The sequence below is a fragment of the Neomonachus schauinslandi genome, chromosome 11 (assembly GCF_002201575.2).
Source record: "Neomonachus schauinslandi chromosome 11, ASM220157v2, whole genome shotgun sequence".
NCBI lineage: Eukaryota > Metazoa > Chordata > Mammalia > Carnivora > Phocidae > Neomonachus > Neomonachus schauinslandi.
Genome location: NC_058413.1, coordinates 67,425,329 through 67,431,336, shown reverse-complemented (window position 1 = coordinate 67,431,336; position 6,008 = coordinate 67,425,329).

Here is a 6,008-nt window from a genome sequence, read left to right as displayed (position 1 = left end):
TGATATATTTTTTCTACCTTCTGTATTTTCCACACTTCTTGAAAATGTACTTGTGTGAATGTATAATTTAAAAACATTTAAAATAATCCTTATTTGTCTCAGTGTGGTGAATAAGAGAAAGAAAATAAATTATTTCTTTTTAGTGACTACATTTTGCTCCTTCATAAAGTGGACAATAAAACATGTATAGTACAGATTGGTGAGAAGAAGTTCAGAAAATTATTGCTAATAAGCAATGATTATATAGTTTTTGAAGATTTATTTATTTATTTGAGAGAGAGTATGCATGGGTAGAGGGAGGGGTAGAGGGAGATGGAGGGAGAGAATCCTCAAGCAGATTCCCCACTGAGTGCAGAGCCCCATATGGGGTTTGACACCCGGCTGGGTGTGGGGCTGGTTGTGGGGCTCGACTCAGGGCTGGATCCCAGGACCTTGAGATCATGGCCTGAGCTGAAATCAAGAGTCAGAGGCTTAAACAACTGAGCCACCCAGGTGCCCCAAGCAATGATCATATTTTTTAAGCACTTACTCTAAATGTTTATATGCATTAACTCAGTACTCAGAACAACCTGACAAAGTTGCACTACTTTTATCTCCATTTTACGGGAGAAGAAACTGAGGCACAGAGAGATTAACTATCCTGCTCTTGGTCACACAGCAGATAAATGGCAGAGCCAGAATGAAGCCAGGCAGTTTGGCTCCCAGGCCCACACTCTTTTTTTTTTTTTTTTTAATTTTTTATTGTTCTGCTAAGCACCATACATTACATCATTAGTTTTTGATGTAGTGTTCCATGATTCATTGTTTGTGCATAACACCCAGTGCTCCACGCAGAAGGTGCCCTCTTTAATACCCATCACCAGGCTAAACCATCCTCCCACCCCCCTCCACTCTCGAACCCTCAGTTTGTTTTTCAGAGTCCATCATCTCTCATGGTTCGTCTCCCCCTCCGATTTCCCCCCCTTCATTCTTCCCTTCTTGCTATCTTCTTCTTTTCGGGCCCACACTCTTAACCAGCATACTATGCCTGCACTTAGCAAATATCTACTACGTGCTGATTATGAATCATTGCTTCATGGTAAGCATGAATATGTCAGACCTGGATGGTTCTAGGCTTAAATCCGATTCAAGTATTTACATGTAGTGTGGCTTTGGTGGAGGAACTTAGCCTCTGAGCCTGAGATGGGGATAATGGTATGATTCAGCCATAAAAAAGAATGGGCTTGCATTACGTAATGGGGACAGCATGGCAACTCCAAGCCCCAAGATCATACAGATAGTGAGTGGGAGAGCTGCAATTCGAACTCAGGTCTGCTTGAAGCAACAGTCACATAAGTCACAGACTTTTCCAGGGGCTAGAGAATCACTCTAGTTGGCCATGTTCAGTGACGCTTTCTTAGAGGAGGTTGAATTCTTTTGGTCTTTTAGTTTTATAGCCTGGGCAATAAAGTTCTTTTAGCCCTATAATAAAGGTCTTAGAGTAGAGTATTAGTATTTCGTCTTATAGCAGAATTCCTTTGCTGTGGGCAACAGGAGTACTGAGAAATCATAACTCACCTTTGTATAATGATCTCTTTAATTTCCTAAATAATTGCTCAGTCATTTATCCAATTTGATTTTTATAGCAAGAGAGGTCAGAAAATATTCATCACATTTTACTGCTAGAGAATCTGAGGCTCAGAGAGATCCAAGGACAGCGCAAGGTCACACAGCAAGCGAGTTGTAGAGCTGAGACTAGACCAAATAATTTGTCTTTTTTCGTGGAATCTAAAGAGCCACGAATGCAAAGAGTTCCCACTGGCCTCCCTGCTTGTGTGTCCTGGGGATTTGCTACACATATATTTCCTTCTCTCAGCCAAGATGGCTGTCACTTTGCTTGCTGGGACCCATAATTACAGGCTTTTTGGTAATGCCTCTCAGCCCAGTGTCCCAAATCTTGTTTTTCCTAGTTCTGCTAACTTTGCTGTATAATAAATGCCAGGCAGCACTAGCTAATTAGCAAACAGCAGACAATGCACATTGATACATAACTTGCTCTTCCAAGGCCCCTATTTACTGCCAGTGACTTGTGGCCTCACCGTGAACCCTGGTGGCAATAAAGCTACCACTGTGATTAGGGTTAGAATACATGTAATCTTCTTAGCCTTAGTTGAAACTGTGAAAATCCCTTTCATCTTCAATGATTATTTATTTGGCCCTTTTCTCTGGAGGGCAAGGGGCTGTCTAATCCCCAGGCTGAGCCTCAGGAGTCTGTATCAGTAGGAAAGAATGCTAGCCTTGCATACCAGGAGCTGGAAGACCGGGCTGTGGATTGTCGAGGCCATGACCCTGATGGGGGTGGAGATGGGGCAGCATCAGGAGCTTGCTTCCTGATGGTTATTCTCCAAGGGGACTGCTTTAAAAAGGGCTCAAGAGAAGCCCCTCGCAATGTAAAGTTTTCCTAAGTGGAAGAGAATTAATAAACTATAAAACCTTTTATTAAACCAAAACAACAATACATAACCTAGAGTAAACTAAGGTACTATGGAGTGACTCAGGAGTAATTCAGCTGGTTGAACTGTTGCCCTCCAGAAGGATCTCCTGTCAGCACAGCCAAGAGGTGCTCATTGGAGATGCACAGATTTTATCCCAGAACAGCTAAGAGTGTTGGAAGATGTGTTCATCAGTGTCAGATGCCTGGATGGGATTGCCTTGGAGTACCTTAACTTTAATGAGTCGGTAGTAAAGGCTTCGTTAAAGAATTATTTCATTGAATGAAGGAAGCAGCAGCAAAAACCACTCAGCAGTCACTGTCACCAGGAGCTCTAAACTCAGTGGAGGAGGCCCTCTTTCCTCTCTATAGCTGTTGTAAACACTAGTCCCCTGGGTCCTGGAGTTGTGCGTGCATGTAGCCCAGATCTTCCTGAGCCTTCTGGTACCCAACAACCTAGGAACCTGATGCCTTTTTCTTGTCTTGCCTTTTCTCTTCTCTTCTCTCTTCTCTTCTCTTCTCTTCTGTCTCTTCTCTTCTCTTCTTTCTCTTCTCTTCTCTTCCCTTCCCTTTTCTTTTTTTCTTTTCTTCTCTTTTCTTTTCTCTTCCTTTCTTTTCTTATTTATCATGGAATTACCAGCCTCAAGAAGCCCAACAGACATGTCTGGGAGGCCTCTGGTCCTCCTTGTGGCTCTATTCCCTGTAATATAGGCCAGTTTGTGTAACAGTAGGCCTTACCTGGGGCATGTGATCCCAGCTGTCTAGCTAAGTATCTCTTCTCCAAGGGGAACTGGCTGAGGGAGGCCGGCTTCTGACCCAGGTACCCAGCTGCTGACAAAATCTGGGGTCCAAACCCTTATCAACAGAAAGATATTTCCAAACCCCTTTAATGGGTAGACTGGAGTCTAAATGGACCAGAGCCAAGAGGTTTTTTTTTTTAAAAACAACAATAAAAACACACTTCCCTTCTTCCTCTTTGCCCACATTTTCTCTTTCCTTTGAGTTCTTCCTAGCCCAAACTTCTGAAATAAAGAGGGCTATTAGGTAACTGGGGAGAAAACAGCAGAAACTAGTTATTTTCCCTGCCTCTTAGCTTGCCCCTAAGTGAGCTTAATTCAAGCTGCTCCCCAGTGGCCATCTTTTACCTCTTTCACAAAACTCCTCAGTTATTACTGAGGCTAGGGATTGTCAGAGCTTGCAAATCTATAGGCATCATATAATTCCAGTGCTAAACACTTCCAATGTGGTGGGCTCGGGGTGGGGAGAGCTGGTAAATTTTCTAATAATGTTTAGGAAGCTGCTATGAAATTGTTCACAAAAATCAACAAAGAGAACTTGTTGATCAAGATGTATATTTATGTTTTCAGAAGCTGTCACATTTAAAAAAAGTAGTGGCTAATAAAAAAACTTTCAGTGGAACACTTGGAAAAGCAAGTTGAGCAAGTCTTCCAGAAGGTAAGAGAAAGAAACAAAAAGAATGAAACACTTAAAAAAAAAAGTCTTAATAATGGCAGTTTAGAATTAGATTAAAGAAAATTCAAGATACTGCAAAAAGATAAAAAAGATCAAGTTATCAAAGAAATATTGCAAAGGTTCTGCTGCCAAAATGAAGGGCATGAGATTACTTAGTGACTTCAACAAAGGTATATTACTGTAAAATTTCAAAATGCCAAGAGTAAATAAAAATAAGTGGTATTTTGGTAAGGTTCCTGCCAGCTATACATATAATCATGCACATATGTTTGCAAGATTGGGATGATGTTGCGGGAATACCACTGGCCACTCGGAGTACCCAGCCCCCACCCCAGCCTGAGAATGTGTGTTCTGCTTGCCTCTCCTGCTCTCAGAGGCTGCTCCAGGGGCATAGCCTTGAGATAGTTATTATATGGTGTTGAGAACAACTGCACAGTATACCTGACTGAGCCCAGTTAGGGCCTCTTCATATACTCCTAAGATTTGGAGGGCAGGTGTGGGGATCCATTTGTCTTGCTGCCACCCAAGACCAGCCTTATACATAAGTTCCCTTTGCTTATTAGAACAGCCACCTACCAACCTGGAGTGGTCTGCCTCTATTCCTCTCTTCCTGCCCTCCAAGGATGGGGGCTGGTTTCAGATTACACCTGGGACGCTCCCAGGAGGGTAGTGAACAGACATGATAACATAGATGTGCTTCATATATAATTTCATAGTTTGCTTTTTTCCAAATAATATCCAAAACATTACATGGCACTAAATATTTTTTACAAATGTGATATTTAATAGCTATCAAATATTAAATTTTATGGCTATGACATTGTCTTTTTAACCAATTTTCTATTGATTGGTACTCGGGTTGCTACTAAAAATCTTGTGCATAAGTCTTTGAAAGACTGATTATTTTTTAGGATGGATTCTTAAAAGAGGAACAACTGGTTAAAAGGCATTTTCTATTTGTTGCATAATTATGCCTATTTTCAAGACTCTTACTGTATATGGCCAGATTGTCTTTGAAAAGGTCATCAATTTAGACAAGGTATTCAAAGGGGGTCTGATGGTGTGGGGTGAAGCGACCAGGCTGACCTGGGAGTTAGTGGCAGAGTCAAAAATGGAACACAGCCCTTAAAACTTCTAGTCTAGCAGTCATGGGCCTCCCCACCCCCCTTCCCTTTGCTTTCTGTGGGTACCAGCAGCAATGCTCAAGTAAGTTCCTTGTAGAAAAAAAACAAGCAGCTTATTGCATCCAGGGCTCAAAGTGGTTGGCAGTAAGATATGGTCTCATGTGATTCATATTTTCCATTGTCATTCAAACCTTTAATGTCTGCGCAAGCCAGGACAGTAAATGCAGCCCGGTCTGAAAGAAGACAGACCTCGTCTAGAGCCCACGGGTGTGACGTGGCAGGTATTGTGCCAGGTGCTAGTAAGATATAGGATCAGTGGGATAGATTGGGAGGAAATCTCCCAAAGTAATTCTGGTAGGACGCAGAGTAAGGAACAGCATACCTACACGCTGCTGTTACATAGGTGTGCTAGGAAGAAGACCTTGCTGGACGTCAAGAGGTTTATCATTTAAGATTTGGTTTGGTTGCATAGAACTGAAAACCACTCAGGAAGGGTTAAAAAAAGACCGAATTTATTTCTCTCAAACATAAAATCGGCTCAGAGGTTGTGAGTAGAGGCGTGCCCTACTGGAAAAAAATATTTCTGAAGAAGAGTGATCTCGGAATGGTAACAGACAGGTCTAAGAAGGGGAAACAGAACCAGGGAGATTTCCTGAGGAAATCAGGAAGCAGCCACTTGATGGGATGTCAAGAGGGACTGAAATGGAAAGCACAGGGTGAATGGGAGGGATATGGGAGGGAAGAATCAGCAAATTGGTGTCCAAGTGGAAAAGCAGGACATGGGCAGGAAGGAGACGGGAAGCATATGTAGGTTTGGGAGGGCCCTCTCTTTAGGAGAAAGACGATGCCTCCTTTCAGTCACGTAGAGCTTGTGGGGATGGCTTCTATCACTGCCCTGTGAGCTGAGCCTGGGCTGCGGGGGGGGGGGGGGGGGGGGGGGG